Genomic DNA, 9,982 nt, shown 5'->3' with positions numbered 1-9,982 from the left:
AGACCTTCCACTCCTCCACCTAGATCCTTTCCCAGCTTCCTACTAGTAGTTATAACAATAAAAATAACAGCCAACATCAACTGAAAACATTCTGCATGAAAGGACCTAAGAAACAAATACATGGAGTCTCATTTACTTTTTACAACAGTTCTATGCATAAGAATTTCTGTTGTTTCTATCTTACAGATGAGCAAACTCGGACTATGAAAAGTTAGGTAACTTACCCATGGTCGCACTGAAAGTGGAATCCAGAACGCATCCATGGAACAGTACGCCTGCTCCCGTTCCACATACCTTGCAGAGGAAACCAGACTAGAGAGTGTGGTGGAGAGATCTGGGAGGAGAAAGAGGAACAGAGGGCACACCCTCAGGAGACACCTGGGTACTGTGAGAGGCTGAATGATGACCGCCAATAACATTCGAGCCCTAATCCCTCGAATACACACTCCATTACATGGCAAAAGGAACTTTGCCATGTGATCATGTGATTGAAGTAAGATTCTTAACATGAGGAGATGATCCTGTAGTAATGTAGTGGACCCCATGTCGTCACAAGGGTTGTTAGAAAAGGAGCCAGGAGAGTCTGAGATCACAGGAGATTAGAAGGTACTATGCTCATGGGCTGTATGACAGAGGAAGGGAGCCACAAGTCAAGTGGAGCAGACAGCCTCTTGAAGCTAGAAAAGGCGAAGAGATGGATTCTACCCACAGCCTCCAGAAAGTGTGCAGTCCTCCTGACAATATGATTTGGGGACTTCTAACCCCCAGAACTCTATGATAACTACTAACTATGTAGTCATTTGTTAGAACAACAAAACAGGAAGACTAATGTGGGTACATTTACAGAAAGAATGCATGGTCTCTCCTTTTCCATGTAAACAAGGTGCAGATTTGTTTGCCTTCCTGGTCCTGCGAGGTGGGATGGCACCAAGGCTGCCTCGTGGCAGCTGCAGCTCTGCATTCCTCCACTGCTCTTAGCACAAGTTTGGTACCAGGTATCTTGCCTAATTGGCTGATGCTCTTAGTTCCACAGAGCTCCAGGCTTTTATGGCAAGCATTCATTCACATGTACTGCAGCAACCAGAACACCATAATATGTCTTATTTCAAGTCTGTCTTCCAATGACCTAAGCTCTAACTTTCTATTTCTCTCTCTCCAACATTTAACCCAGTGCTTGGACTGGAGCAGTATCCAAACCAAGAAGAAAGGAGAATGAGAGGGGAAAATAGGATTGTGGGAAATTACCCCAGCTGGATATATACTTCATAGATAAGTTTCTGGAGCTGTGTGTGAATCCCTCTCATGTGATCATGTAGTCTCCCTTAAGAAACACAGCTATTTCTCGATTTCTGATGGAGTAAACTAATTAAGCTGAAAATATCATAAATTGGAAAATGCATTTATTATGTGACTTACCAAACATCCTAGCTTAGTGACATGAGTCACTGCACAGTACTGGCTGTTGCCCTCCTGCAGGTTGTCTGGGAGCAGTAGTTCACTACTGCTGCCCAGCATCACCAGAGTGTGGTACCACATATCACCAGACTAGGAGAAGATCAAAGGCAGAATTCAAAGTTTCTGCCGGGTGCCTATGGCTTTTGTACAATTGAAAAACTGTAAGTCAATTCATCACCTGAGAGAAGCTGTCTGTACACCTGTCCATACTCTAATGTGGAAAATGTTTGCTGCTTCCTGTCAACAATTCCTAGACTTATTATTTTCAAGCTCACTGTGACCCATTTTGTATAATAAACTGAACTGCAAAGCCCTGCGCTGTGATGCTTGTGGTGTGAGAAGCAGAGTACGATTTGTGCTGTCCTTTTGTCTAAGCTTTGAAACTGATTTCTGCCTCCAGGATTGAAAAGGACTTGACCTTGTTTTTAGCCAGACCAATCTCCTCTTCTCTGTGGAAAATTTTCACATTATTTCTGACCAAAAAGAACCACCTTCTCAGAGATTCTGTGACAAGGACACTGTGCCTGATGATTGGGTATCCGTTTTGTCAATCTTGCAAGACTGGGCATGTTAATGACTTCTCCCTCAAACTAGAAACAAAAGAATATACACCATGAGCAGGCAGCCATCTCTGGAGAACCACTGCATGGCAGGCACTGGACTAGGCTCTGGGGACACAGTGGTTCTAAAAGTCACAGATCTGTCACGTAGGGGGTTGATATAAAGCAAGAGCCAGATTTTTATCTCCTTATACCACCCAACACTGTGCCTCGCACAGAAAAAAATTGAGCAACACATTGCATTCATTGATTAGCTTCTTGACCAAAAACAAATAATAGGAAGTCTAATCACATATGCATCTACCTTACAGTTAGCTAAAACCTTAGGGACTATTGGTCATCTAGTTTAAGTGGTTAGTTTTATAGACAAAGATGCTGAGGCACAAACAATGTTATATAACAAGTTATAAAATTAGGGACAGAATTAAGGTTACATCCCTATCTCCTGCCTCCTGATCCACTGTGCATTCTAGCTGGACTCAAAGGCAACAGCTAAACAAAATTCTAGACACTGCTTTGTTTGACTCAATCTGAGCTTGCTGCAAATGTCCAGGCTCACTAAGCCATGCACATGTCTGATTCCACTCCCAAGTCCTGACCTATCTCATTTCTTCCTCTGTTGTTCTCTCTCTGCAGTGAGATGCCGCAGGGAGGACCAATGACCTTCAGGGTCACAAAAAAGCAATTTATTTCACTTTTCTTTAAATAGAGGAAATGTTAATATCACAAGATCTGTGTCTAAAATGCCCTTGGGTAAGTTTCCTCTCTGACTTTATTCTCTCTCACTTTCAACTTCTTTTTTTTTCCCTCCATGTCAAGTTGTCAGGCTTATTTTGATCTTGGAGATATACTCCTTTTCCTTTCTTGTCCCCCAACTTGCTACTCTGGACAATTCTACATAACCCATGAATTCCTTCAATAAGTCCCTGTGGCCTATTGATAGAGACAAGGAGAGTCCCTAGCACAGAAGATAAATGTAACTTAATATAAGATGTGCATTGGCTGCAAGGGTTAAGATATTGCTTGGGACACCTGCTTCCTATATCATGAGTGCCTGGGTTCAAGTCCCAGCTCCATTTCTGATTTCAGCTTCCTGCTAAAGAGCACCCTGGGAGGTTGTAGGTGATAGCTCAAGTGCTTGGGTCCCTGCCATATACATGGGAAACTCAAGTTCAGTTCCCAGCACCTACCCATTGCTGGCCATTACAGGCATTTGGGGAATGAACCAGCAAATTTAAGATCTCTCTCTCTCTCTCTCTCATTCTCCTTTTCAGATAAATAAATCTTTTAAATTAAAAAAAATAAGTATAAGTAAGCATGCATATCAGTGGGTCTTTAAAAACATAAAACTTCTTACCTTCATTGAATCCCAAGATCACAGTATTCCAGGCTTTCTATTTTAAGTCAACCTCTGGAAACTAACTTCTATATCAAACAGAAAACACACAGTAAATAGAGCTCTGTGATATTCAAAGCAGTGTCTGCACATCTAACTGGTAGCCCAATTACCTCTAGTTGGCAAGAACTGCATACCAAACGGAGGGGAGATGATTTCAGCTTAGGGAAGCCCTTTGGTTACAGGAAAATAGAACAACTCACAGAGAAATTGTCTCTTTCCACCTTCCATTTTCATAAACATTATAGTTAATTCTAGGTAATAAAAATGTGAAGTTTAATCAATGGCAAACAAACATTTTGGCAGGAAACTGGAAATGGTCGATGGAGAGAAATAAACAAAAGGGCATTACGTCTAACAATCCTACTGGTGCCGATTCCTCTTTGCACCTCTGTTTCCACCTCTCCCCACCCTACACATCTGTTCCAGAGGGCAGGTAAGGACAGTAAAAGCAAGGGGAGAGATGCAGATTTAGACAGGAAATGACAAGAACTAGATGATTACCTTATGCATCATAAACCTCTATTTGTGAATTACCTACTTTTTGAGAAAATTCTGATAATTTGGAATGTTTAATAGTTTTGAAGAGCTCTGCATTCAATGGAATAAAAGCAACTAAGTCAAAACATCTTAGTAAACAAACAAGAGAGGGGAAACATCCATCACACCCTTATCCTTTCTATCTCCTAAGAAGTAGCAATCTGGGGCCCTGGGAGGGGAACCGTAATTTTTATTTGAAAACCTCTCAAAATGGTCCTTTTGTGTTTCCCATTCTTTCTTTGCAGATCACAGCAGCAATTTTCTTTTATCGTCAGCTATTTATAGTTTTCTTTTCTCAAAACCTTGGCCAGAAAGAAACTGGGCAAAAAGCATTTCTTTCAACAACCACATTATTTTGTAGCACTCTTCAAGACTATTAAATACAATCAAAAGAAGAAAAAAAAACTAAACTTGTTCAACTCATTATTTTTGCCACTTGGTCTGTACTACTTAAAGGAGTGAAAACCAAACACAACTTCTCCTCCTGGCCCTGAATGAAGGGAGATGGAGGAAGAAGAGCTGCCCAGGTGCCATCGTCCCATAAGGAAGACACTTGGTATAATGGAGTCGGCATAAACATCAGTCAGGTTTCCTGTGTCTCAGACCATTCACAGTAGCCCAGCATGCTCTGGAGAAATCAAGGGATACATATTCAATATTTAGAAACCTGTCAGCCACCAACAATGCCCTGGCATTTATTCATTCCTTCTGTTTCCCATAGTATTATGGCTAAAAAGTATGGCCGACTCCAAATTCTGGCACTACCTATAGGGATGGCTTAATGCTTAGCAAATATGTAGGACTTAGCATGTGATGACCTCTCAAGAAAAAGGCAATTCTTATTCCCCACTACTTCACCTCATGCTGGGCATACAAGGAGACGGTATTCCACAAACTACTATCACTTAAACCCTGTGACAGTTCTGGACAATGTGACATAAGTAGAGGTCATTTAAGTCAGTTTCAGACCTGGCAATAGAAGTTTTCTCTTCCTCCATATATCTTGATGACAAGCCTTGCAGTCAGGTAGAAACCTAGGACCCTCAGCTTGGGAACCTGTAAGGAACAGAATTTCCTCCTCCACCATCACCACTAACAACTTGCATTAGATATGGAGCATAGGAGAAATCAACCTTTTCATATTAAGTGATTGAGAATTTGAGATTAATGCATTACTATAGGAAAATCAAGCCTTCCCTAATGAATACTCCTGAATCAGTTCAGATCTTCCTAGGAGACACGAGGACGGAGGCAAAAGCAGAAGAGATTGGTTGTGTAACCATGCATAAGACAACATAGCAAACAATTTTTATTACTTAAATGTAAAGCCGGGAAACTGTTGTTTACAGGCTGAACTGCTGGCTTCCTACTTAGCCACATCCTAAGGCACAAATTGCCTTTTTCCTTATGGAAACTTCGTTTGCAAAGCAGGAGCACCTGGTCAGGCTGGGTCAGCTGTGGACCTCCAGCATCACCATGATAAAACAAACCTTGGCGCCCGACACCAGAGACCTGTAGCTCTTTCATGATTTCACCATAATGCACCCTCTTCCATGAAGCTCCTTTGTAAGCCCCAAAACACCCTCATCAAGCAGAGCACAGTCCTTGGGATCTAGAGGTCTGCTGCCCTCTCATCTGTCAACAGATTAAATGTTTTCTGTCCTTCACTCCAAAGCCTTGTCCTCATTATTTTGATTTGGCACCAGGGGCATAGACTGAGCTTTAGGTAATAATTGGAGAAATTCCTGCAATAGATAAAGAGGAGAGGGACCAGGAGTAATCAGAGAGAGCCTTCAAACCATGATGCTGGTCTTCCATGCACGGAAAGTGAGAGGGCAAACAGGTAGATTGGTTGGAAGGAGTACTAGACTGTAGCATATCTCTGTAAAGGTCTAAGCCAGGAAATAAGGAGTTCGAAAATAGAGTATCCACTAGGAAATTGTGTTAAGGTATAAATGTCCAATCTCTAACTCTACCATTGTTCCCAGTCATTTACTGGGGAAGCCTGGAGAAAACGTGGCCTCAATGTATGCAATGCAGTTGACCCCAAAGGTGTAGCTGGAGGCTGTCACTATACTTCTTACCTCAACGTCCCTTTGGAAGACAGATCTGAATGGTGCATTTCCAAGTCTGCCACAACTTCTCAATAAATAGCATTGTTTTACCAGCCTATAGTGCAATCCCTCCCCAACCCCCAGCTCTTGTGCCTACCCCCATCCTCTCTCCTGGCATTAATCAAAGGTGTCTGCTTCACTAGAAAACTAGTTCTTTAAGTCATCATCAAGGACTAACTCATCACTATGAGGGGATTTCAAAAAGTTCATGGAAAATGGAATTAAAGTGCATGTGTATTTTGATTAAAAATATAATACATAGAAATGCATATTATAGAAAATTATGAATTTCAAAAAATTTGCATCAAAATAAACTCATATTTTAATTCTACTTTCCATAAGTTTTTTTAAGTACTGTCATATATTTCAGCGTTTGGGTGCTAAGAACTTAATAAATGTCAGTTGATGGAATCAATGGCTGAGTAGCAGTTCTAGAAGGAGTAGAGTTACCTCCTAGGAGGTTACTGGTGAGACAAACTAATTCCCAGGACACTGGACTGCTTTGTTCAGGCTGAGGCTACCCCCTTTTTCTCATCTAAAGCCATCACTTTAGAGCCAGATCCAGGGAGGACACCGTGTACTCCAAAGTACATGAGGCTATAGAGAAGAAACTGTAATAACAATTTCCATCTTCTCACCCTTCAAAGTTCTTTGTAACTTTGGGGGTTTGGATTTGCAGCTTTACATTAGGAAAGATGAGGTAAAGTCAGGGAGACAAGAATAGAGAGCAAGAATACTCAGGATGAAACTGCAGGTTACAAGAAAGGAGAATACAAATGGCTACAAGATGCTCTAAGGGCTTAACATCATGATCAGAAACCTGGGAAATATTAGGGTGGTGCTCTCTAAGAATGTAGCTTTTTGGGGGCCAGTGCTGTGGCGTAGCAGGTAAATCCTCCGCCTGCAGTGCCAGCATCCCATATGGATGCTGGTTCAAGCAGCTGTTCCACTTCTGATCCAGCTCTCTGGGAAAATAGTAGAAGCAGTAAAAGATGGGCCAAGCCTTTGGGCCCCTGTGCCCATGTGGGAGACCCAGAAGAAGCTCCTGGTTCCTGCTTCGGATTGGCTCAGCTCCAGCCTTTGTAGCCAATTGGGGAGAGAACCAGTGGATGGAAGACCTCTCTCTCTCTCTCTCTCTCTCTCTCTCTCTCTGTATAACTCTTACTTTCAAATAAATAAATAAATCCTTAAAAAAATATAGCTTTTGGCGAGCTCTCACTACAAACCTCCAACTCACTGTATATACATAGACAAATCATTGAACCTCTCAACCAGTAAGAAGTACATTCTGTGGATTAGAAGAGCCAATATTGGCTGGTGCCGCAGCTCAATAGGCTAATCCTCCGCCTACAGCACCGGCACACCTGGTTCTAGTCCCAGTTGGGGCGCCGGATTCTGTCCCGGTTGCCCCTCTTCCAGGCCAGCTCTCTGCTGTGGCCCAGGAGTGCAGTGGAGGATGGCCCAAGTGCTTGGGCCTTACACCCCATGGGAGACCAGGAGAAGCACCTGGCTCCTGCCTTCGGATCAGCATGGTGCACCGGCTGCGGCGGCCATTGGAGGGTGAACCAATGGCAAAGGAAGACATTTCTCTCTGTCTCTCTCGCTCTCACTGTCCACTCTGCCTGTCAAAAAAAAAGAAGAAGAAGAAGAACCAATATTATCAAAATGTCCATACTACCAAGCAATTTACAGATTCAATGTAATGCCAATCAAAATACCAAGGACATTCTTTTCAGACATAGAAAAAAATGTTGCTGAAATTCATATGGAAACACAAGGGATGCCAAATACCTAAGGCAACTTTATACAACAAAAACAAAGCCAGAGGCATCACAATACCAGATTTCAAGATATACTACAGGGCAGTTATAATCAAAACAGCTTGGTACTGGTACAAAAACAGATGGATAGAGAAATGAAACAGAATAGAAACCCCAGAAACCAATCCATGCATCCATAAAGATCTACTTATATTTGACAAAAGAGCTAAAACCAATCCCTGGAACAAAGACAGTCTCTTCAACAAATGACACTGGGAAAACTGGATCTCTTCATTCAGAAGTATCAAGCAAGACCCCTACATTACACCTTACACAAAAATCCACTCAAAATGGATTAAAGACCTAAATCTATGACCCAATGCCATTAAATTATTAGAGCACATTGGGGAAACCCTACAAGACACTGGTATAGGAAAAGAGTTCTTGGAAAAGATCACAGAAGCACAGGGAATCAGAACCAAAATTAACAAATAGGATTAGATTAAATTGAGAAGCTTCTGCACTGCAAAAGAAGCACTCAGCAAAGTGAAGAAGCAACCAACAGAATGGGAGAAATTATTTGCAAACTATGCAACTGACAAAGGCTGAATACCCAGAAAATATAAAGAGCTCAAGAAACTCAACAACAAAAAACAAACAATCCAGTTAAGAAATGGGCAAAGGAATTGAATAGGAATTTTTCAAAAAAGGAAATCCAAGTGGCCAACAGACAAATGAAAAAATGCTCAAAACCACTAGCCATCAGGAAAATGTAAATCAAAACCAAAATGAGTGGGGCTGGCACTGTGGCATAGCAGGTGAAGCCACCACCTGCAGCACTGGCATCCCATATGGGTGCTGGTTCAAGTCCTGGCTGCTCCAATTCTGATCCAGCTCTTAGCTATGGCCTGCAAAAGCAGTAGAAAATGGCCCAAGCCCTTGGGCCCTTGCACCAAAGGGGTAGACCTAGAAGAAGCTCCTGGCTCCTGGCTCCAGAACAGACATTCTTTGGCTGTTGTGGCCATTTGGGGAGTGGACCAGTGGATGGAAGATCTCTCTGTGAGTCCTTCCTTCTCTCTGTCTGACTCTACCTCTCAAATGAATGAATAAATCTTTAAAAAAAGAAAACCACCATGAGGTTTCACCTCACCCCAGTTAGAATAGCTTTCATACAGAAATTAATAAAAACAAATACTGGTGATGATGTGGAGAAAAATGTACCCTAATTCACCGTTAGTGGGAATGTAAACTGGTACCACCACTGTTGAAGACAGTATGGAGATACTTCAGAAATCTGAATATAGACCTACCATATGACACATCCAACCCACTCCTGTGAATTTACCCAAGGGTACCCTCATGTTTATTGAAGCTCAATTCACAATAGCTAAGATATGAAATCAACCCAAATGTCCATCAACTGAACACTGGACAAAGAAATTAATGGATATGTACACCATGGAACATTACACAGTGATTAAAAAAAATGAAATCCTGTTGTTTTCAACAAACATTGTATTTAGTGAAATAAGAGTCCCAAACAGACAAATACCATATGTTCTCCCTGATCTGTGGTAACTAATAGAGCACCTAAAAGGTAGTCTATAGGAGTGAAATTGACACTGAGATGTGACTGTTTTGAACATCCTTTGTCTCAAGTGCTGAGGAACAGTTTTGTTGATGTTGTTGCTTGGAAACTATTTATTGAACCCTGAACTTAGTGTAGGGTTAATCTTATGTGTATAAAGTTAATTAAAAACAGATCTTAGTAAAAAAAAATAAGAATGGGAATAGAAAAGGGAGGAGGAAGTGGGTGGGAGTGTGGGTGGTAAAGAGAATAGAGTGGGAAGAATCACTATGTTCTTAAGTTTGTATTTATGAAATGCAGAAGTTTGTATTCCAGGTTTTAGGGGAATAAAAGAAATGCAAATAAATATTCAAAAAATAAAAGAAGAAGTACATTCTGTGAAGCTAGGGCCCTTATCTGCCTTATGCTCTGTCAGCAGGGCCAGCGTGGTTCTTGAGCATGGTTGACACTCAGGTTATGGTGAAGATCTTAGAACTGAAGTCAAATTGTCTGGTTCTGAATCCTGGTCTGACATACACTATTATGGGACCTAAGGTGAATTACTTAAACTTTTTCTACTTGGATTTCTC

At 41.6% G+C, this 9,982-nt stretch overlaps 1 long non-coding RNA gene across 3 annotated transcripts in view; it reads right to left on the bottom strand.

The window, feature by feature from the left end:
* Positions 1 to 221: 221 nt before the first annotated feature.
* LOC149120128 (uncharacterized) overlaps positions 222 to 9,982 on the bottom strand; it is a 102,484-nt gene continuing 92,723 nt past the window's right edge. For all 3 annotated transcript variants that reach the window (XR_016226659.1, XR_016226661.1, XR_016226660.1), the window contains 2 exons: positions 3,373 to 3,440; positions 222 to 334 (listed from right to left, as the gene is read on the bottom strand). This is a non-coding gene — a long non-coding RNA (uncharacterized LOC149120128). The remainder of the gene's footprint in view (positions 335 to 3,372; positions 3,441 to 9,982) is intronic.

Source organism: Oryctolagus cuniculus, chromosome 20 (assembly GCF_051225735.1).
Source record: "Oryctolagus cuniculus isolate XC-2025 breed Fujian yellow rabbit chromosome 20, ASM5122573v1, whole genome shotgun sequence".
Classification (NCBI taxonomy): Eukaryota; Metazoa; Chordata; class Mammalia; order Lagomorpha; family Leporidae; genus Oryctolagus; species Oryctolagus cuniculus.
Note: the sequence above shows the minus strand (reverse complement) of the source record. Positions and strands in the feature narration are given on the sequence as shown.